The sequence below is a fragment of the Meriones unguiculatus genome, chromosome 17 (genome assembly GCF_030254825.1).
Source record: "Meriones unguiculatus strain TT.TT164.6M chromosome 17, Bangor_MerUng_6.1, whole genome shotgun sequence".
Classification (NCBI taxonomy): Eukaryota; Metazoa; Chordata; class Mammalia; order Rodentia; family Muridae; genus Meriones; species Meriones unguiculatus.
Genome location: NC_083364.1, coordinates 33,928,731 through 33,952,633, shown reverse-complemented (window position 1 = coordinate 33,952,633; position 23,903 = coordinate 33,928,731). Strand labels below are relative to the sequence as shown.

At 47.3% G+C, this 23,903-nt stretch overlaps 1 long non-coding RNA gene across 1 annotated transcript; it reads left to right on the top strand.

Moving 5' to 3' along the window:
- Positions 1-610: 610 nt before the first annotated feature.
- LOC132648530 (uncharacterized) lies at positions 611-10,234 on the top strand. Its single transcript, XR_009586943.1, has 5 exons — positions 611-747; positions 2,097-2,298; positions 8,639-8,736; positions 9,851-9,952; positions 10,121-10,234. It is a non-coding gene; the product is annotated as an uncharacterized LOC132648530 (long non-coding RNA).
- Positions 10,235-23,903: the final 13,669 nt, after the last annotated feature.

The window sequence follows — 23,903 nt, the reverse complement described above, 5'->3', positions numbered from 1 at the left end:
GAAAACCCGATGAGAAAGCCAGCACCGCCTGGTGGGGCAGAGGCAAGGCTTGCTGGGGGAGGTAGCGTGTGAGGAGACGCTTGAAAAATGGGAGGATGTAAACAGCCTGTGGAGGGCGTCTCCACAGGCTGTGAAGTGGGGAACCTGTGGGGCCAGGTGAGGCACAGAGGGAAGGAGGCTGAAGTCTGTCAGAAGTTTGTGGCCAATGTGGTAAGTAGGGTCAGGGAGAGGCTGCTGTCCATCCAGACGCATGACATGCTGCTAAAGCTCCTGTTGAATGAATATTCCCTACTGCAGCCCTCCTTTCCAGAGGGCTACCCTCCCTGTTGCTTTGAAACATTCTCTGCTTGCCCCCCCTTCACCCTCAGCTGCTCTCCCCTCCCCCCCCCAGCTCTCTCCCCGCTGCCGTTTAATTGTGACTGGAGACTTCTGTGGGAATTTCTGCTTAACCTTTACTGTTCCGAGGGAACCAGTTGCTCGTCTCTCCGCCACCTGTTTCCCTTCTCCAGTGCTGTGACGGTCACGTCCCCCCTCCCCGCTCCTCTGGACTTCCTCTATGGCCCCCTTCCTGCCTGTCTTTTGGCCTAGGTAAACATTCAAGTCTCATTGTGTATAAAGTCAACAGAAACTGACTCGTGAGATTCCGCTTAAATGGCTTTGAAATGAAACACCACCCGAGAGTTCCACCTGTGCTGGAGGGGAAGAGGATCAAGGCTACTGCCCCTGCCCAGATGACCCTCTGCCTGAGTGAGTCCAGTTTACCTTCTGGCCAGACCCGAGGGGCACCCACTCCCGCTGCGTTCTCACTCCCCTGGGTTGCTGGCTGGGTGAGTCCAAACCCGCTGGAGTAGTAGCTGAGGCTGCCTTCCAGGAGTCAGTTTCACCACTCCTGTTGCCTGTGGCGGGTGTCTTCCAGCCCCTGTGGCTGGAAGAGGCCACACAGCAGCCACACATGCTCTGAGGAGGCGCCAGGGAAATCACGTTTGGATCCACTGAGGGTGGAGCCCTGCATACACAGGTTGACTGGGGCGGGGCATGGGGGCTTCTTTTAGAACTGCTAGGCATCATGGATTTACCATCCAGTCCCAGCCCTCCTCTGTTGTCTCTCTCCACAGTCCCAGGCATACCAGCTCCTTTCTCTGGGCTTTGTGAGTCTCGTTCCCTGAGCTTTGGTGTTCAGCTCCATTTGCAACCCCATCCTACTTAGCATATCCTAGGCTGACGCTGTGAACCCAATGACTCGACTCTCAAAAGGGTGACACCGGGTGGCAAAATAATCTTCCAAATTCCAAATGATGTGCAGGTATAGAAGAAAAAACAGTCAAGAATGGTGACAGATTTAATATAATGGACCATCATAGAGAGGAGCAGTGATTATAAAGGCAGTGGGAGAGATGGTTGGGTTGTGCCGTGGGTGAGAGCACTCACCAACAAGCCTAACTACCTGGGCTTGCTCTTTCTTTGGCACCCACATGGCAGAAGGAAAAAAACTGATTCCCACAAGTTACCCTCTGACCCCCGAGTAAACTCAGATTCACATGTGTGCCCCATCCCACAAACACACACAAATAAATAAATGTAACTTTGAGATAGACGAGGCAAATGGAAATGGGTTGATTACAGCAGCCTCCGGAGAATAATCATCGTTCTTAGCAGACACTGGCTAGGTTTGTCTTGTAGGTTTTCAGTTGGAAAGCAAGTGGTGTCTTACATATATATTGTTTTCATTGTGTCTCCTTCCCAAAATAATTGGAGGGACATAGACATGCCGCCAACCAGGAAAGGAGAAAGAATTCATTATACATTGATCAAGGCCTTAAAACTATGTGCCCTCTCCCCCTCTCTGTCTCCCACATGTCAGATGAAGGGGTCAGAGCAGATAATCTATGAAGTGCTTCTCAGTGCTTATTGTCTGTGGTTTATGGAGGAAGCCAAAGCATTTTCCTGCTTTCTCGCAGGGATGAATTCACTGTCCATATGTTTTCTCTTGGCATGTATCTCACCACTGGTGTTCTTTGTGCGTCATTTTCCTTGACTGATCGTGAGACCTCCAGGTCAGAATAGGGTCTTATTCAGCCTGTGCCATCCTCACACAGGGCCTGGCCTATGACAGATGCCACCAAATACTGTTCAAGAATTGAGATGTGGATGACAGCTGATGAGGTGATGGGGGGGCGGGGAATCGCACACTCCTGTGCACAGAGAGGAATTCGCTAGGAAACGAAGATCCTGACCAGCCTATCTGAATGCTTTCTTCAGGAATCCTTTCCCACATCATCTCAGCTTTACAAGGATAAGGTAAGTTTACTAGGATCCCAAGTCTCCACTGTGCTTGAAGGTCTCTGAGTTGGTATTAACTTTCCAGCAGGCAAGTGGCAATGAGAGCTGGTGTGGCAACCTCCTTAATCACATGCTGTGGATGGGTGCATCTGATCTGAGCCCCTGTGATGTCAAGACAAGGCCTGAGTGGGAGGCTCAGCCCTCCATCTACATGCTCCATCACTGAAGAGTGAATACCCCCCTCATCCATAACACACGTCAAAGCCTTTATTGAGGAGGCTGCTGCTGCAAGGGCTCCGGAACATGGACGCACAAGATTGAAAGATTGTGCCAAGAGTGCTGAGATGTTCTAATTCCCTTCCTACTGGAATTGTCACGTAGTGTTTATTCCGTCACTGCTTTTTTCTTTTGTTTACACATCGTTGGGTTGGGAAAATGAATCTGATAATTAGGGTCACTGGAATAGGGACCATTATCAAAGGATGCCACCTTTTGGGTACTAGTGAGCATACTGTTACATAAGAGAGTCTGGGCGCTTTCTTGTTTTCCAGATAGCATAAATTCCAGAACCTGATAACTGCCAAGGTCCCAGCCAAGAATGCCAGCTCCAGAGTGGATTCAGTGGGCAGAACGTACTCTGTAAATTCAAGTCAAGTGTCTGGGAAATGGCTGGGCAGGTACTCTGCCTTGCTTGGCTGGGCAGGAAAATGAGAAGAAAATTTAAATAATGCAGAGAAGATGATGGTGATATGCAAAAAGCAAATTTTTGAAGTAGGTAAATAGCAAGCTAGATAATATTTTTATGGACCTTGAGTCAGTGGCACATAGACTTGAACCTACAGGGCCGTAGGCACAGACATGCAGCACTCTGCCAAGATGACCAAGAGGACAAAGTTTTGAGAAGAGCTGGCTCTCCTGCAGTCTCTGAGAGCTGGAGGCATGCCGGGAGTCACCTCCTGGGTCTCCTGGCTCCAGCACGGCTATCCAGGCATAGTAAAATAAGTCCAAACTTGTTTCCCAAAGATCATCTGTGTTTTACAGAGCCAGAGGGTTGGGGAAGAAAGCAATTCAATGAATTGCCATCTCCAGCTGGATGGAACCTCACTTCTTTCCTTCTCCTCCTCCTTCTCTTCCTCCTCCTTCCCACAACTGTATTTACTAAGATTCAAACTCAACTGACCTCCCAAGCTGTCCCTTAAGCTTGGACAAACTGCAAATCTGCAGTTTCTTTGAAGTGTCTCCTCCCAGACTTTAAACATAGAACAACTTAAACATTTCTTTGTTAACATGGATCTTTTTATTCAGTTGGGTGGCCTATATATTAAAGAGTTAACTGATCCATTTTTACCCCTCTGCTCCAGGCACATCCAGGATTTCCTTTCACCCCAGGGCTTCCTCTCTTGTCCAAACAACTGGGGCTCACCCTTTTCAGTTGCTGCTTCCAGGAAGGGTGGGTGTTGTGTCTATATGCAGAGAGCCATGACATACATTCCTCTTGCATTATCTCTGCATGGGGGTTTGAAATGGGGAGGGGGGTGTTCTGATGACAGAACTGTAAATATAACCAGGGTTAGCTTAAGGTGACTTTAAAGCCAAATGAAAGAGTTTTCTCTTGGTCCTGTAGGCTATGGGGTGTGGCGTGGCCAAAGAGGCCTTCTGAAGAAGGAATGTCACAATCAGATTTGGTGTTTAGGAAGGATGGTGGCTGAGCCATGAATGTGGGGACCCCAAAAAAGAGTTCAGTGTAGGAAGACCAAGAGCCAGGTTTTGGGGAGTCCCTGAAAAAGGAATGCTGTCAGGTAGCTCAAGACAAACAAGAAAGATGCATCTAAAAGAGGGAGAAGGAAAAAAAGAGAGAGTGTAGGGTAGCTAAGTGTGGAGAGAGTGGAGGGAGCCAAGAAGTGAGGAGGAAGTGGACCAGGGGAAATCAGGATAGTGATATTTCTGTCCTGGAGCCTATCTAGGAGAGGTAAATGGGCAGAGAGCCATGACGGGATGTGGGATTGTGGAGGAGGGATGCTGAAATCCACCCCAGGCACACTGAGGTCAAAGCTCTTGGTGCCTATCAGTGGGCAAGCTTGTGTAGAGTTTAAAATGTGGGTCCAGGCTCAGGGAGAGGCTGAAGTAGACCTCCAAACCAGATGATGACAAAAGCCCCGTATCAGGAGCTCAGGTGGATCTCTGCTGTGCCCTCTTCTGGGACCATATAGTCTGTGTGTCCCAGACAGTGTCGTTGATTGTTCTAAAGCACAGCACAGACTCAGGCCCCTATTGACCTGCATCCTTTGGTGGGTTTCCAATGCACAGTGAAATGATCCCTGCAGGGTTCTTTAAGACCTGACAGACTTTGTCCTTCTAGGATTCGTTTCCTGTGTATTTAGACATGCCCACATCCTACCAAATCACACTCTCTTTTCTTGAATACACATTAATGTCTGTTGTGTTCCCTCCTGTCTACCCCAAATGCTTCTTTCATCTCTTCCTGTTGAAAGTTTATTATCTATTCTTCCAGGAGTAAAGTGGGCCTGTTCTTAGTTCTGTCTGTAAGTGATCTTTGAGGTTCTTGCATCTCTCAGTTTAAATTGTGATTGGTTAGTATATTGCCTCTGGGACTTCCCCTTCTAGACACCACCACCAATAAATGCCTTGTGACACCTGCCCCTAAAACTACTAAAGCTAAATTTTATAACATTTGCCTACAGACATACAGAGACTAGCTGTGTTAGATCTTAGCTTTCGAGTTTCAGAAGTCAAGAATGTAGAGTTGTACCATCTAGACTTTTGAGTTTATATTTTATGCCGCATATAATAGATCATTAGGAAAAGAAATTAAAACCCAGACTTCCTCACCCAAAAACTAGACGAAGGTTCTCTAGACTGAGGAAAATGAGAGTGGGGGAGCTATAAAGAGAGAAGGGAAAGGGATGAAAGAGCCAGGCTTGCAGCTGCCACTCAGATGGAGAAGAATCAGCCCCAAGGATCATGCAGACTCTACTGGTACACAGTGGCAGCAGAGAAGCACTGACAGAGCCCCTGGTCTCCACCCCAGCAAGTGTCCCTGCCATCTTCATCTTGCTATGTCAAAGAGCTTCATTGCCTGCTCTTGGAACATCACTATGGACCATCCAGCATGGGTGATGAAGTCCTGTTAGCACCTGGTGGCTCTGTGTAGCATTGGTCTGCATCAGGTGGCCAACACCTTGTCCACAGCCTGGGACTCAAGTACGGATTCTATCCACAGATCCCCCCAATACAGGTTGGGACCCCGGCATCCAGTGAACAATTGGTGATATGAGCTCCTTCCCTGGCCGTATCTACACTGCTATACCACGGCATAGGCAGAGCTCAGAATCCGAGTCACCCTCCTGCGGCAGTACCTTCTGCTACACATGTCTGAGGGCTTTGAACTCTTAATCTCTCTCATACTATGAATACCTGTTAGACATTTATCTTCTGCAGCCTCTCCACTTTTCCCACCCTGCTCTCTTCTGCAACAGCTGGTCGGTTGGGCATCAGGCCTTAGGATTTCTTGTCAGTCTCAACCCTTGTGGAGCAGAGGGGACTGAAGGGAGGGGGACAATATGACAACCGCTTCACCTTTGCCGATTTTCCATGAATGCCTCTTCCTGCTTTATCTTCTTGCCTCCGAATGGGGGCACTGACAATTCTTCTGTTACAAATAGCTGTTCCCATACCTAGCTTCTGTTTCTGTTCTCCCTGCCTCTGCAACTTCTCAAGGCGTGTCCCCATTGAATTATCATAGTTCGGATGTGGTAGCAGTTTTCTGAGGGAATGCTATTGTAGATTATATTTTTCCAGAGATGGTTATGATGGTGTCCCTTATCCCAATGGACCTCTTCCAACAGAATTCAAACAAGGGCAAGTGATACTGTGACTTCTGAACACAGGACAAAACATGATGTCACGTCTGCCTGATTCTCTTGGGACTCTTGCCTTCAGAGCCCTGGGCTGTCATGTAAACAGTCTGACTTCTGGAGACAGCCAGGCTGTGAGGAAATCAAGCCAGCTCTGGAAGAGTGATGACACAGAGAGGCAATGACATGGAGAGGCTTTGACACTATATAGAGAGAGAGATTCCTGGGATGCTTCAGCAGGACTCTATGTGACTGTAACTACAAGATGGACAGGAGCCAGAAAGTCCCAGCTGAGCCCTTCCGTCTCCCATCCCACGGATGCTCAAAGGACTGTCATTTCATTCCTGTTCACTTGGGGTGATGTGCTATGTAGGAAAAGGCATGGAATGGGGCATCTTCAAAAGCAAGCAGAGGATGCCAGCTCTGGGTGCTGGGTTCCCTGTGATGAAGCCATTGTATCTACTGTGTTTGTCAGAGTAGCTGTAAGAGTCCATCTGTGGCATTTGTAAATGGAGCTAATTGAGTTAGGGCATTCTGATCCCCTGAGAAAGGGAGAACACTGTGTCACAGACCATGTGAAGGACACACCAGATCCTACATGTTCTACTCATGAATTTGTCTCATTGACCCAGCGACCAAGGTAAGACACCTGAAGTTCTTCTTTTAGAATAACATTTGAGTAAGAAGCTCAGTAACCATTGTGCTACAATAAAATCATGGACTTTCCAAAGATTTCTTGAAAGTTCCTCCCTGTTTCTTCAGGTGTGTGTGTGTGTGTGTGTGTGTGTGTGTGTGTGTGTGTGTGATCAGGTCAAGGCCAGAATAGGATCTGCCCCTATGTCCTCTGCCCCTATGCCCCTATGTTTGTTAGAAATAGGAAAAGAGTCCACTTCTTGGATAACGTTCCTGCAATGATGGGTTTGGAAGCTGGGTGTGCCAGAACTTTCCTGGAAAGTTTATTTTTGCTGAGTTTTAAGCCTGACTTCAGACCATTAGCTCTTGTGGATAATGCCAGTTTGTTCAAACATGTAAAGAGCCAGCTGTCTTAGAAAGGGGGTTATCTCTTGCCAAGTGAGAGTTTTGTGGTCTGGCTCGCCTGCGTGCTTGATCGCTGAACTTTTAAAGCAAATTGTAAGGGAAGGCTAGGATGATTCTGTGTTGCCCAGACGGAGGGCTGCTGGAGTTCACTTTGGCCACTGTTTCCTGGGGCATCTTGGGATATACACAGTCTGACTTAGGTGGCCTGAAGAGGAACAGAAGTCCTCCAGGCCTCACTGACCCCTAGCTAAGTAGATGCTGGCCCATGGACACTAGTGAGCTTGGCTCACTTGACCTGAGGAAGTCTGTTTACCCAACTTCCAGCTGACCCACTTATCTTGGGCATTCTTTTCACTGATCTCCATGATGTGTTTTTTTTTCCCCCTTCATCAAAAATCTTCTAAACCGGTAGCTCTCAACGTTCCTAATGCTGTGACCCTTTAATACAGTTCCTCATGTTGTGGTGACTCCCAACCACAGAATTATCATCGTTACAGTATCACAACTGTAATTTGTTACTGTTAGGGACTGTAATGTAGATAGCGGAGATGCGATCCCCCAAGGGGTCCTGACCCATAAGTTGAGAAGCACTGTTCTAACCTGAAAATGCCCTTGGCCAAAGACAGCGTGCAGGAAGGGTCTCCATCTGAATTTGGTCACTACTACTGTGAAAGGTAAAAGTATTTCAAAAAACTATTAGAGATCCAAGACAAGCTTTATTCCAGGGACCACAGTGGCAAGCGTGAGGACCACTAAGCCCATTGTTCGGATCTTTCCTGGGCTCGCACTGCTGTCTTATACTCTGCTGGCTGCTGTAGCCATCTGGTTGCTATGCCATGCCCCTCACCTCTGGGAATAGAGAGGGCTATAGTATCAGTGCCCAGTGACATATGAAAATGTAACCAACAGCTTCTAAGCTCACTGCCATTTTCACAGTTCCCAACAGACCTTCTCAAATGCCGAAGCTGCAGAGTCTCGGATCCCGAGTGTTCAAAACTTAACTCCTGGGGGCGTCTTCCAGCCACCGCTTGCATATTCCAATCAGCCTGGGGCTGTCACTGTGTTCCGTGCCTTCCTTCTCAGTGGCTGTCATTCTCTCCGTCCCCACCCCTCCCAAATCCTACGGGGAGGAACAATTCCTCTAGGACTAGTGCCCAGGTCTCCGTCACCAGGTGCTGTCCATCTGTCCGGAGTGACCAGCCGCCTCTGTTTCCTGGTGCACTGCATCTCTACGACTGTGTAACAGAGCAGCACAGAGGTGGCTCAAGACAAGTTCCGTGCGGACTTACCGTGACCGGCCACGGTGTGGCTGCCTCTCCGCTTGGGGTCTCAAAGGCTGTGATTCAAATGATCTACAAGCTGCGATTTACTTAAAGGGCTCCCCTGGTAAAGTCAGGCCCGTTCTGCCGGTTTCCCGGTCGTTTTAGTTTCGTCTCTTTTCCTAGTGGCCCCAGGAGTTGAGATTGTTGAATTAGCTGAAGGTGTGTGGACAGCAGTAACTACGAACCTTGGAATTCACCCAGGAAGTCTCTCGACCACAAAGGTGGGACAGGCGGGACGTCTGGGACAGCCCCAGGCCGATTGGGAAAAATGGCTCATCCTGTCAGTGGGTTCAGAAAGCGTGGGAATGCGAGTTTGGGTGCGGGCTGTTCACCTCTCTTCTCCAGCTCTAATCTAACAGCTCTACCATGGCAGGTCTGGGAAGGCACGCTGTAGCTGTGTGACAAGTTCTTCAGTGCCAGGACAAGCGGGGCAACATGATAAACCCATGCACAAACCTGGATTCAAACTCTAATGGACCTTTGACTCAGCTCCTATATTCTGTGGTCTGCTTTATTATTATTATTATTATTATTATTATTATTATTATTATTTCCTTTTTAAAAATGGGAATGGAGCCCAGTGTGATGGCTCACACTCCTGTAATCTCAGCCCTTGGGAGGCAGAGGCAGGTGGATCTCTGTGAGTTCAAGGCCAGCCTGGTTTACAAAGTAAGTCCAGGACAGCCAAGGCTACACAGAGAAACCCTATCTCAAAAATAAAACAAAACAAAACTAATAATAATAATAATTAATAAAAATAAATGAAAATTGGGTTGGGTAGTAGTAATATTTCTCCCCTAAGGTTGCTGTGTACGTTAAAGAAAATCATAGATACCAATTATTGAGCTCAAGGTCTGGCATGGAGTAAGCACCTATCAAAGCCAGATATTATTATTAATAATTGTTATTATCACTACCTATCTCATAGCAGTTGAGTGTTAGAAAAAGGTAGAATGTCACATCATCTCTAAGGTGAGACAAAAGGTGAAGGGCCTATGTGGAGAAGCCATATCCCCTTGTGCTTTGTATAACAGAAGGACTTTCCTACAGTGATGGCAGGCCCAGCCTAGGAACCAGAGTTCTCCTCTGAATATCCCCTCAGCAGTTTAGTGTAAGAAATACATCTTCCTTCAATTTAGAACATTTGGGTGGTGGTGCAGTACAGATGCTAAACATTTTCTGCATATGACCCCAGAAGGTGGGGATGGGGGTTGGTAATTCTGAATCCTTTGAACATCATAGGGTCTCGCTGGATGAAAGGTACGTGTCCAGTGTGGCGTCTTATGAAATTAGAAGAAAATAATTTTCTGCTAAAACAGCTGTGTGTCTCTGCAGACCAGAGGGATGTCTTGAGGCAGCGTGTGGACCTGGGAGCTCGGGGCCTTTTGGAAAACATCTGGAAACAGCACATCTCCTGCTTCAAACCTCACAAATCAAGTATGAAGTTGTTTATTGGGAAATTCCTCAGTTTCGGGGCATTTTTGAACGTGAACTCGTGCTCCCAATTAAAATCATCTCAGCCTCACATGATTCTTTGCCCAGCAACAAACAAACAAAAGCCATCCCTGCTGACTACCCTTCTCCTCTTCCTCCTATGGAAAACAGCGACAGCCTCCCAGGGAGATTTACCGTCTTTGTCCTCCGTCCTGACAACCAGGTGGTCACGCAATCAGCAAACCAGCTACAGTTACAGATACGACACTCTTCTAAACGACTGCCGTAAGCAAACCCTGAGCAATGGGGCAGAGAGGGCCAGGAACACCAGCAGCTTCAGTAGAAAAAGAAAGACAAACAGAATTGTTCCAGGATATAGACTAGGCCAGAGGCAGCTCCATAGATATATTAAAAAAAAAAAAAAAAGACCCACCCAGCTTCCTCCTCCTTTTCTCTCCAACACTAATGTTCCAGGGAAGGATCCCATAATACCTAAGCTTAGTGGAGCTTAACGAACTGTAACAGGCCCAAACAGGGGCGGCTGTGACCTACACCATAAATCACTTTAGTGCATCTCTGGGGAGAGGCACTTCCCTCCCTCCTCCCCCCCTGGCCCTCTTACCCTTCCTGTAGATATGCAGGGAGTTGAAGTTAAAAGGAAATTAAAGGAAAAGAACTCGCCTTTTCAAGTCAGTTTATTTATGTGGATTGCATTTCCCATCATAAGGGCTACATTTTGGAACCAGTTCTTAAATTTGTGTTGCCTTGCCCTCCTTTTTTCCATGTCATTTGAAAGAAAGCTTCATGCCCCAAGAGGCTCTGATGTAATTTATAGCAAGCTTTTCAAAGTGAGTGTCTCTGGGCCAGAAAGGACATCGGAGGTCATTGAAGCGCTGTGATGATGACACCACGGGGCTAGACATCATCAGCACCAGCCTGGGGGTTCCTGACTATGGAGTCAGGACTCCAGTGTCACCCTTGTCCTTGGAGAATAATAGGTTGCAGCTACAGAACTACTGAGGAGCTCATGAATCTGAAACGCCCTTTATTCCCGAACTTCCTCATTTACAGATGCAAAGGCTGAGCTCTGGGGAGAAGCTGTGATCTTCCCAAATGAGTGACATGAAACTCCCTACTGAATTTGATTCTGGGCTGTTCCCACAAGCTGTTTCTAGCACAGTGACCGAGACAGCTCCCTAGCAGCGAGGGAGGGTGTACTCTTGGGAGAAAGCATCTTGAGGACACACTGCTGTCAGCCGATCCTGAGGCCAGGGCTTGGAAATGGTCCCATAGACAGGGGCTGTGGCACCCTAAGAGCTTACAGATTCTGTAGCTCCTGGCGACCATGTTCACATGCTGTTTGTTCGAGACCAGTCGCTATGGTTGAAAAGATCCAGGCGACAACATGATCATTGTCAGTGGGGCTCCATCGTAACTTCTCCAGCCCTGCCCTCTTCTCCCCACCCTTTCTTCCTCAACAGTTGTTTCCTTTAGCCAAGAATCCTTAGAAAACTTTCGTTCACCAGATTTGTTTTTTTCAGATTTTATGTATTATTGTTGGACATAGGCACCATGTGCTGTGGTGCTCTGGAGGTCAGAAGACAACTCTGTGGTGTTGGTTCTCTTCTACCTTCTAGGTGAGTCCAGGGATTGAACTCAGGTCATCAGGCTTGCACTGCCTTTACCCATGATTCGTCTCTAGCTTTCCCACTGGCCTCCTATCCACTGGATTCTAATGAGTGTCTAAAAAGCTAGATGGTGTCCCTGGGCTAAATGCAATTGTGCTCTGACCCTGTTTGCAGTAAGAATGTATTATGGAGCATCTATGGGCAGCTACCAGGCTTGGATTTATGGCTTCTTTTCTTCCTAAAATGAAAGAGGATTCTTCTCACATTTCGGTTTTGCCACTACAGCCTGACAGGAAGGGGAATAAGTTTCAGTCCTAAACTTCACATAAACAGTTGTCCTTAGCTGCCAAACCCCCCTTCTGTCAAGCTCTGGCCTGACAGTTGCGTGTTTCATACCTCCACAACTCTTCTTCACGCTTTCTCCCCTTTACACCCTTCAGCCTCTCTGTTCCTCTTCCTTTTTTTTCTTGTCACAGACTCCAGTGTCATCAGCATTTCCTACTGTAAAAGCCTAGCACGCTGCAGGAGGAGAAAGTGGTGAGAGGAGTAGATAGTGGGATAACCACACGTAGATAGACGTGTGATAGCATCGTAGAGTAGTTGGGATTGAACCCCCCCCCCAGCCAGCCCCTCAGGGAAAAGCTGGACCAATGGCTAGCATAGACTGTTCATTACGTGGGCTCTTTTCTGCCTCCCTTCCACAACCCCATCCATTTGATTTGGAGAAGCCAAAGTGGGGCTGTCATTTATTTCGAGGAGAGAGTGAACTGGGGGGCCTCAGCCCTGAGTGCTCCTGGCACACTCTCTCAGATGTCCTTTTTTTCTATGCCAGGTAAAATAAAGGATGAGCTGCACTTGAGGACCTTAACGCATCTGTCAGCTCCGAAATAAACCTCTTGATCTCTGCCCTACACTAATTCCTTCTCCTACTGACCTTTTCTTATTTAAGCATTATCATTTTGGGACCTGCTGGCATCCTACACTGACCTGGAGACTGTAACAAACAGAAAAAAAAATCTTGTTTTACTCAATAATATTTTATACATCATGAATATTGCCATTAATTTTTATTTATGAAACGTATTGAGTTAAAATATTTTCTTATTTTCTAGGATTTTTTATTTTTGCTTAAATTTTTGCCCAAAGGCCATGGCTTTGCCTAACTCCTCCCAACCCTTCTAATGCAGTTTAGTTAGTGATCACCCCCTAAATTCTGAAAATGCCACCTGGATTCTTCTGATGCCTGTCTTTCTAGAGCCTCCCTCTGCCACCCATTCTCATCCTCTGCCCTGGAGTTTCCCACTTGACTTTGTAGAATGTGGCTGTCACATTTTGCTATTACCTCAGTTCCGCCCCCTGCCATTTGGAGAACACCCTTGGCCTTGGGTGGGGTGACTTCATGCCAACTCTAAGGGTGGGTCCTGCATGGCACAAACTTCAGAAATTCCTTCAGGACAGCTCCAGCAACAACAAAGTTCAAGATGTGTAAGGATGGCTGCAGGGACAGGAGACCTTTCCTTCTTTCCCTCTGATCTAGGCCATGAGTCACTGTGAGGCCTGCCAGTACTCTAGAAGTCTGGGCACCACAGAAGGAGCCACTGAGGATGAAGATTATATGGAGAGTGGAAAAGCACAATCAAAGCTCATCTATCATGACCAGAAATTCCCTACTCCCAACAGAGGAATGGATGCAGAAATTATGGTACATTTACACAGTGGAATACTACTTGGCTATTAAAAAGAAGGAAATCATGAAATTTGCAGGCAAATGGATTGGAACTAGAAAAGATCATCTTGAGTGGGGTAACCCAGAACCAGAAAGACACGCATGGTATATGCTCACTTATAAATGGATATTAGCCATATAATATACACCTACCAAAATCTACGGACCTAAAGAAGCTAAATGCCAAGGAGGACCCTAGGGCGGATGCTTAAGTTTCCTTCAGAATGGCAAACAGGATAGATACTAGAAGTGGTAGAAGAGAGGGAACAGGACTGGAACCTACCATAGAGGTCCTCTGAAATGCTCTCCTCTACAGGCAATCAAAGCAGATGCTTAGACGCACAGCCAAACTTCGGGCAGAGCTCAGGGAGCCTTACGGAAGAAGGGGGGTGGAGGATAGAAGGACCCAGGGGGCAGAGGAGCTCCACAAGGAGAGCAACAAAGCTAAAAAATCTGAGCCCAACGGGTCCTGCAGAGACTGATGCACCAACCAAGGACCATGCATGGAGAGGATCTAGACCCCATGCTGAGATGCAGCCCATAGGCAGCTCAGTCTCCGTGTGGGTTCTCGAGTAAGGGGAGCAGTAGCTATCTCTGTCATGAACTCAGTTACCTGCCCTTTGATCACTTCCCCCAGCCATGTGGTCTTGCCGGGCCACAGAGGTAGAGGATCTAGGCAGTCCCAGTGAGGTAAGTTATGGTCAGATGGCAGGAGAGAAGGACTCCCCCTTTCAGTGGACTAGGGGAAAGGAGTAAAAGGGGAAGAGGGAAGGAGGGTTGGATCAGGAGGAGATAAGGGAAGGGGCTACAATCAGAATGTAAAATGAATAAACTAAAAAAAAAAAAATTAAAAATAAAAAAGAATTCCCTACTCCTGGACTTCGACAATTTCTTTACTAATTACTTTCCCGGCTCTTTGTAACTGGAGTTTCTTTGTAAAGATCCTCACTACAGTTGACACATAGTATCTCATGGACACACTACAACGCTGCAACTTGGATCTGTTCTTTTCAACTCAAGCTGAAATTGTATGAGTGTTGCAGTGGTGTAGGGGAGGCAGGGCTCTGAGGACATCACTAGGCCGCTGAAAAGACTGCTTGTGAGCTATGCTTCCACAGGCTGGAATTAGTCACTTTGAGAGTGGACTGATAAAAAGCCCCCTTTAACTTTGCCCCTTCCTTGCACCTAACTGCCTTTCCAACTTCCCTCTGTTTTGACACCACCAGAATCTGGCAGCATGTTCTTGGTCTTCTACCTCCAGACAATGACCTGAATAAACATCTTTATGAATCACCCAGTCTCAAGAACGCTGTTGTCACAGCAACAGGAAGCTGACAACCAAGAGCTTATCACCGGGCTTTGAGGCTATTTATGCTCCTGCTGTAAACAGTGCTGCAGTCAACACCCCTGTCTTACCTGTTTACATATCTGTAAGTTCTTTGGAGTAACCAGATTTACAACTATTGGGCTGTAGCATAAGCGTGGTTGTCTTATAGAACCTGCTGAATCCACTCGCAAGAGGACAGAGCGTTAGCAGTAGAGGAAAAGGACAAGGGTCGGGGTAGGGCAGAGGAGAGGCTAAACTCCCAGAAACACGGCCATCGGCCATCATCGGTGCAGATGCTAGAGGTCAACCTGAGGTGCTGGCATTGAGTCCTTGGGGTCCCCTGCTGGCCCAGGTGTTGTCCTTTGGGAATTAGCGACGAGGAGTCAGGGCTCCCGGAGGTGAAGCTGGGGTGGCTGGGTCAGCAGGGCAGGGAGCTGCTGTTTACCAGCTGTCAGGAATCACTTAAACACATGGATCCGTTTGCAGGCCACAGTTTAAAAGGTTGCGCAACTCAGGGTGGGTCCACAGTGAGTGGCAGTGCTTAGGAGAGTTTCTCTTTTAAAAATCCTCTTGATAATATTTTCATGTTTTTTTTTTTTTTTAACCCAGATAAACTGTGGGTAACAGATTCTTGGATGGCTCGTTTCATCCTCTGCTGGAGAAGGCCATCTTTTCCTGGGGGCAGGTTGTTTCCGGGATCTCCTGGTACTCTTTGGATTCCTTTTCTCAGGTAATTAAAATAAAGAGTACAATGGTGATGTGGAAGAAAAAAATCAAGGAGGAGACAGTCCAAGATGCAATGAGTGGGAGCAAGAGGAAACCTCTTGGCAGCCATGTCTTCCCTGGAGCCAAGTTCTTCCAAGGAGAACTTGGGTCCAGAGAGGTAAAGCTAGGAGAGGAAGGCCACACTCAGAGTAGATGGTAGGTAGGATGGCAGGTAGTGGATGGCTTGTGTCACAAGCAAGGCAGCCTCTGTGCTGTGTCTCTTTTTTGCATACCTGTTAGGGCACAGACGTGTTTCTTGTCCCATGTTTCCAGTATGTTCCTCAAGCTAGAAAGAGACTGAGGAGATGGCGTTAGAATGGAGCCTGAGCTCTGTGGTCCGTGTCCTGGGAATCCAGGAGATGAAAGGAGAATGTCCCCTTTGCCCTGCCCTCTTCATCACACTCCACAGCATCACCTGAAACGATGCTTAGTGTTCCCATTCCTTGTCTGCCACACCGCTCTCTACATCCGCTAGAAAGCAACTCTGTCAGAGGCCTTGCGATTGCATTCCCTCATGCCTGGAGTAACACCTGGCAAGCTGTAGCTTCTTAATAACTGTTTGAGTGACTAAGGTCAGGCTTGTAGGGAGACAAGGAAGTTGAGATTGGTGAAAGTCACAACACTGTTGGAGGTGCAGATTGAGCCAGAAAGCAGGTCAGGAAACAAATCAGAGAGTAAAGACTCAGCCTTAGCAATCTCAGCACTAAAGCACAAAGACCGCAGCCAAAAGGCCTTGGAGAATTTAAACTCCTTGGATTTTCTTTCTCAGCTTTCAAAATGTTGATCAAGAAGAAAAGTAAGGGGATTGTTTATCATCTTTTGAGTTTTTAAAAATGCTTTGCAGACCAATGAGCAAAAACAATGGGGCTCAACCCAGAAGGATGTTGCAAGGTGCGGTCAGTCGATTGTTAACCTAAGCTTGTAAGGCGGTTAAACAAGAAACAGGAAAGCTGTTACCAGGACAACTGTCTATGGTGAGAGTAGGCAAGTTCAGAGGATGTTTGACATACATGGTTGCACCTCACTGATCCTCAGGCTCGTCATCTAAAGAATGGGGCGCTGCAGTACAGTGGGTGAGGAAGAATGCGGAGAGAGTGATTCTGAATTCACCTGTGGGTTTAGTTTGTGCATGGCCTGTGGTTCTTTCCTAATGTTACGACCCTTTGATATAGTTCCTCATGAGGTGACCCCTCCCCCCAACCATAAAATTATTTCGTTGCAGGTTGGGTGGTGGTGGTGCACAACTTTAATCCCAGCACTCAGGAAACAAAGGCAGGCAGATCTCTGTGAGTTCGAGGCCAGCCTGGTCTACATAGTGAGTTCCAAGACAGCCAGAGCTACACAGAGAAACCCTGTCTCAAAAACAAAACAAGAACAAGAAGCAACAACACGCACACCAAAACATGGAAAACAAACACTCAAAATTCTGTTGTTGCTTCATAACTGTAATTTTGCAGCTGTCACAAATCATTAATGTATCATGATATGCAGGATATCTAATATATGAACCCCCAGAGGGGTCACTACCCATAGATGCTCCTGTCTAATTTGCATACTAAATTATAGAGGATAGGATTTCTCCTTCCTTCCTTCCTTCCTTCCTTCCTTCCTTCCTTCTTTCCTTCCTCCCTTCCTCCCTTCCTTCCTTCCTTTTGAAGCAGGGTCTCTTATAGCTCAGGCTGGCTGCCAACTTGCTATAACTGAAGATGATGGTTAAACTTCGTCCTATATCCACCTCTCACGTGTAAGATTGCTTCAGAATGCTGGACAAACATCTACCAGTCAGATATGTCTCCAGCCATTGAGATCTGTTTTTGTTATGCCACCTTTCCTGTTCTAGGAGCATGATCAGCCTTCCAGGCTACCTTGATCCAAGACTGCAGGATTGAAAGTAGGACTGCCTCAAGATCATTCTCTCAGCCTTTCTGTGCAGAGAGGTGATCAGACCACAGTGAGGAAACTGGGGTGGGGATGAGGGGCTGGAGTACGAGCAAGGGGTTGGAGTTGGGGGCATTGGAGTGAGAGATACCCACAATTGCCAGAGAAGGCCGAGGCTCCCAGTTCTTTCTCTCCCCAAGAGCCTTAGGAGGGTGAGGTTGGAATCCATGGCCAGTCTGCAAGTGACCTCAGCACTAAGGTTTAGAAATGGAGGAGCACTCCTGACTGCTGACCCACTTCTGCATGTGTACCTTCTGTGCCCCTGCCCCTGCCATATGCACACTACCTCCAAGATGAGCCCTTCACGACTCAGTGCTGAGCCCGTTTCAGTCACCTGAGAGCCTATGGACTCCTAGTCAGGGTGACCAGAGTTTTAGAAAAACCATAGTTGGAGAGGTGGCTCAGTGTTTAAGAACACTTGATGCTCATTCAGAGAACCTAGGTTCAATTTCCAGCTCCCATATCATGGCTCACAACCATCTAACTCCAGTTCTAGGGAATCAGGTGTCCTTTTCTTGGCTTCTACAGGCTCCAGACACACAAGTGGTACACATACATACATGCAGGCAAAACATCCATACACATTTAAAAAATTCATAAATTTAGGGCGCTTAGTGGTGCATGCTTTTAATTCCAGCACTTGGAAGGCAGATCTTTGTGGATATGTGGCCAGCCTGCTCTACATACTGAGTTCTAGGATAACCAGAGCAAGACCCTGTCTCAAGAAAACCACAAACAAACACCACCACCAACAAAAACCACATAAATCTAAAAAGGATAAAAATATTGTCTTGCCTGGCATGATGGCTCACGCTCTTACTTTGAGGCCAACCTGGTCTACATAGTGAGTGCCAGGATAGACAGAGCTACATAGTGAGACCCTGTCATGAAAGAGAGAGAGAGAGAGAGAGAGAGAGAGAGAGAGAGGAAGGAAGGAAGGAAGGAAGGAAGGAAGGAAGGAAGGAAGGGAGGAAGGGAGGAGAGAAAGAAGAAAGATAGTGTAAACTTCCATTCACATTAAGTTTGCAGAATCTATACAGAGAACACAACATTGAACAAATATTGTTGGGCCAGAGTTTTAGATTGAGGACACCCCTTGGAAGCAACAGGCCCCAAGACAACCAAACTAACCAAATCACTGTCCTGCTTTTGCCTCTGGTATCCACACACTCCCCAGATTGAATCTCATCTTCCATCTGAGCCTCTCCTTTGTTTGCTGGTTAAATAATGGGACCATGACGACATTCCTGTTCCATATTGCTTCTAATCCAGAACGGATTCCGGAACCATGAAGCCCTATTCTTGACTGAGGCTGTTGAACCAGGCACTGCTCCAGCGCTGTTAATTTCCACTTAAACAATCATCTTTTTGCAAAAGTCAAGTTTCTGCAACTGCAGAAAAACAGCCCAGATAACGTGTTGCTGGTGAGCCGTGCTTGCTCTGCTGGAATTTGGTCTTCATGATAGTATGTGCTTCTCGGAGTTTTATTTTCAAAAGCACAGTGCCTGAGGGAGGAAAAAACGCCAGCCAGCCCTTCCACGGCAGTCTCGTCTTTCACCAGGCTTGGAGCAGTGTAAACATGACTGCGTGAGGCTCCCTGTTTATGTTTTCTCAATGACTTCCAGATTGAATTTGCTGTGTTTACAAGTTGGAGACACTTTTTTAACCGCCGGCACTGCAAACGCCAGTGGGGGCCTGACGCCCCAGCTGGGCTCTCTCTGCTTCTAGTTATCCTTGTCTGTGACAACATCACCGTGGTGCCCCAGCAGGAAGAGCGCACAGCTCAGCAGCTGCCTGCAGACACGGGGCTTTGTGGGCTTGAATGGAATCAAGATGCCATGGTGTTACTATGACTTTAAACTTTAAACCTTGGGACCAGAGGTGGATGCTGGCTACTACAGAGGGTCATCGTGCCATACCAGTGGTTTAATTTTCCTGGTGGCTTTCTCTGTTCTTACTCTATTTGGACCCCATGAATCTCACTTCGAGGTTTCTCCTAACTCCTCCTGAATCCTGAGCAGAGCTGGCTTCCTGCCTGTGGTAACCCTGGGTGCCTAGAACTTAGGGGGTCATCACAGTCCTGTTAGAGTTGTGCAAAACTTCAAACAGGAAGCCCTTGAATCTTCTCCCTTCTCCCTTTGTAAGAAGCAACAGCTTGCGGGGCATTGGTGGTGCCCGCCTTTAATCCCAGCACTCGGGAGGCAGAGGCCGGTGGATCTCTGAGTTTTGAGGCCAGCCTGCTCTACAGCTCTACAGAGTGAGTTCCAGGACAGTCGGAGATACACAGAGAAACTGTCTAGAAGAAACAAAAAAAAAGGGGGGGAAAAAGGAAAGAAAGAAAGAAAGAAAGAAAGAAAGAAAGAAAGAAAGAAAGAAAGAAAGAAAGGAAGGAAGGAAGGAAGGAAGGAAGGAAGGAAGGAAAGAGAAACAACAGTCCATTGAAATAAGCATCTCACTGAACTTCCTTTTTGCTGGATTGTTCAGTGTGTATGAGAGATGCTGCTCATGCTAAGGTGTGCCAGCACTCACGCCAAATAGCCTTTTTGCATCCTTGGATTACAGCAGCCCTGGCTCACACCCACCAGCTGCCCTCTAGACAGGCAGCCTCACTGAGAGAAAGAGTGGGCCTGGCTAAAGAGGTTGGGCCCAGTACTGCTGTGTCCATGTGACTTGACCCACACTCTCTGGCTCTCTGGTGTCCAGTTTCCATCTTTCCCTCTTGTTAACGAGGATGAGTAGCTTGGGACAGGCCAGGTGTGAAAGGACTTAGTAGCTAGGACAGCACTAGGGAGAGAAGATGGTCCAGCACAATGGAGCCCAAGGTTTTAGGAAGGTGGTGATGGGATCGGATGCTACGCAAGTGAGCTTACAGGCAAAAGCAAAGTTTAAACGAATTATTAATATCTTTGTTTTATGTGCAGAATCTAGATTTTGTGTGTGTGTGTGTGTGTGTGTGTGTGTGAGACACAAAAGGGGGTTATTTGGTGGAGGAGAAAGAGGACCAATAGGAGGGACGTGGGACATGAATATGAATAATGTATAACAGCATACATGTATGAAAACATTATAACGAAGGGCTGGAGAGACGGCTCGGTGGTTAAGGTATATACGGTTTGCTTCTGAGCAGGGTGTGGTTCATTGTCTTTAATCCCCGAACTCACGAGGCAGAGACGAGTGGATCTCTGTGAGTTCAAAGCCAACCTTAGAAAGCTTCAGGCGAGCAAGGGATATATAGTAATTCATCACCATCATTACTGAAGCATATACTGTACAGAGGACCTGAGTTCAGTTTCCTGCACCCACGCTGGGCAGCTCACAACCACCTGTGACTCCAGATCCAGGGCATCCAACACCCTCTGCCAGCCTCCTTGGGCATCTGCTTCCATGCACACACACACTCCCTCCAACATACACATAATTTTTAAAATAGTATTATAAAATCTTTATTTAAAGAAAATGCCATAATGGAACCCATCGGTTTACATGCAAACTTTAAAATTAATTTTAAAAGGCATTAATGTTCGTGAAACTGAGACACAAGGTGCCTGCCGTGTCTGCAGGACCCACCCCTTTCTTGAACTCTGCAATTACTGTGGTGAATCTTTTTTTTTTTTTTTTAACTCCTAGGGCTCCCTGCGTCTCTAGGTTGACTGGAAGGTTGGAGTTGGTGGTGATCAAGGTCTTCCAGCTCCAGTGTGCTGTGGTTCTGCTCTGTGGTTCTCAGGCTACTGGTTAGAAAGATATGATGAAATCCGAGGGGAAGAGAGAGAGAGAAATTGAGTTACACAATTGAAGAGCTTTGGCCATGTGGAAAAGCAAACATTTTATTACTGTGAAACTTAAATGTAATTAGTTTTGGTGATCATCATTTTTAAAGGTTTTTATTCATATTTCATATGTTTGGACCACACACCCCACATACATACAGGCGACTTATATATCATACATACACCCCCTCCCTCCCTCCCTTCCCCCTCCTTTCTGCCTGTATGCCTTCCTTGTCCTTCCTGGTTTGAGTGTGCCTTCCTTGTGTGTAGGTGTGCAGAATTGTTTCTCTCCTTCCTCCACGTCAGTCCTGGCATCAGTCTCAGATTTGGCAACCAGAGCCTTTCCCCAGTGTGCCAGCTCACTGGCCCAGTTTTTTTTTTTTTTTTTAAGTTGGGTAAATAAATATTTTCCTTTTAATAGTAAAAGTATACAGCTCTGGAAGTAGATCCTGCTCCTTTGTACCTTTGCTAACTGTACTCCAGAAACTCACAGTGCGGGCACCTCTTCTAGGTGCTCAGTGGGGAGATCCTGGACCACAGTCTGGATGGATGTTCAAGTGCTCCCTGGTGGGACTGACCTGGGCAATCCCTTCTTCTTCCTGTACCAAAGCCACCTCCTTTGGAAAATGAAGGAGTTGGGTCAGATGGTTGGAGGTGTCTCAGACTTTGTGTAGGTGTGGCTCGTGTTAATAAAACCCAACGCCTAGCACAGCGAGTGAAAGCCGCCTGCTGTAGACACCTTTTGACTGACAAAGCAGGTGAAAAAGGTAAAAGTGCTTCGATGATTAAAAATCATCTTAAAAATAACTGCTTTGTTTTAGAAATAATTTATGTGTAGCGCTTCACATCCCCACATCCCGGTAATTGATAAGTTTCATTGAGTTGGACATTTCGGTGATGGCTCTTTATCCTTAGCCACTAACCCTGCCACATCCATCAGGCAGATTTCTAAGAAACGCCCACTTGGCACTCAGATGAAACCTCTAATGGGGGTGATCAAATCAGGCTTAATGTTCCCGATGGGGAACGGTCGTGTTACGAGAATGCTGTTGCTTCCTCATTATCGTTTTAGTTCTACCATTAGCCACTTTGGGGTTATAAATTACCAGCAACGTGTCTCAGAGTGGAGCATAGCCTTTCACCTTACAGCTGATCAGCGTCACGTGGGGAAAGTCTCGGAAATCCGGACTCAAAGGACCATATCTGGTACGTCCTTGGATAAGTCTCCTATCCTCTCCGGGCCTGTGTAGATGGTGCAAGTCATTTGGACAGGCCTTTGTCCCTTTGTGGACGTGTGTGTGTGTGTGTGTGTGTGTGTGTGTGTGTGTGTGTGTTCTCAAAGAGGTGAGGTGTCTGTGAGGTACCTTAGACTGTTCCTGCTGTTGCGATACAGTATTGGGGACTGAGTAATTTCTAAGCATGAACCTCATGGTCCCAGAGGCTAGGAAAGTCCAAGATCATCAAGGTCTTGCCAGTTTCAGTGGCTGGTGAAGGCTGTCTTTCGCTCCCAACATAGTATTTTGTTACCATGGTCTCACAGGGCAGAAGTTGGAAGGTTACAAAAGCATGGCCGGTTCCCTCCTTTGCACAGGGCTCTACTCTACCTACGGGGAATTGCCCTCATGACCTGCCCCCTAAAAGGGCTTACTGTTAACCAGGCCGTGCTGACCACTGGGTTCCAACAGTGGTTTAGGAGGGATGCAAACGCTCAGATGACAGCAGTGGGAGGTGGCAGCCGAGACCTCGTGAGATCAGTGTCCTTATGTGGGCCGAGGAGACAGAGCTCTTTTCAGCTGTGTGACGAGAGCAGAAGAAACAAGGTGGCACAGAACACGGGCTCTCCACAGCCACTGAATCACCAGCAGCTTGATTTTGGCCTCCCGGGCTCTAGCACAGTAGGAAAGAAATGTCTGTGGTTTATAAACCACCAGGGCGTGGCCATCCGTTATGGGAGCCTGAGAGGAACAAGGTAGGCTCGACCTGGCCCAGGAGTCTCTGCAAGCACAGGCTGCTGGGTGTGAAGAATCGATTCCGGGACATATTTCAGATGACTGACTGCCTTTTCCCAGTGTACGGAGCTGTTTGCTAGATCCACCCGTGGCATCCGCTAGCTTCGGAGGGAAACCGTGTCTTTTTAGACTCTGGGAAACCATGAGAGAAGCAGGGAGTCAGCATGGGGCTTAGTGAGAATAAATTGATGGTTTTGACCTTTAGTGGATATGAAGGCCGATGTGCCTCTAAAGGAACACCTTCCCCACCCCCACACAGCCCCTGCTTAAGTGTTTCTCAAGCTGAGTTATACTGGGGCACCCCTCTCTCTCTTTCTCTCTCTCTCTCTCTCTCTCTGTCTCTCTCTCTCCCCGAGACAGGATCTCACTATGTAGCTCAGGCTGTCCCAGCTGGCCTCTGCCTTCCTAGTGCTGGGGTTAAAGGTGTGGGCCACCATACCTGGCTTGGGACCTATTTGTCTATGCAGTCATACAAGGGGAAAGACATGGCCTTAGGTAGGTGGAGTTCTGGGTCCTAGGAAACAATAGAAAGGAATGGCTTTTCCTCGTTTTGTTACTATTTTTAGTTCTTCATTTTTGAGAAGTTGGTCTGGCTATATAGCCTAGGTTGGTCTGGAATTTCTCGAATCAAGTGATTTTCCTGTCTCAGCCTCCTGAGGAGCCAGGACTCAGATTTTACCACAGCCAGCTTTCAAGCTCTCTATAATATTTTGAGAATGGGCTTTCCACAGTTTCAGAGGCCCCAAAATCTTTTTCTTAAAAAGGTCTGGGGCTGGAGAGATGGCTCAGTGGTT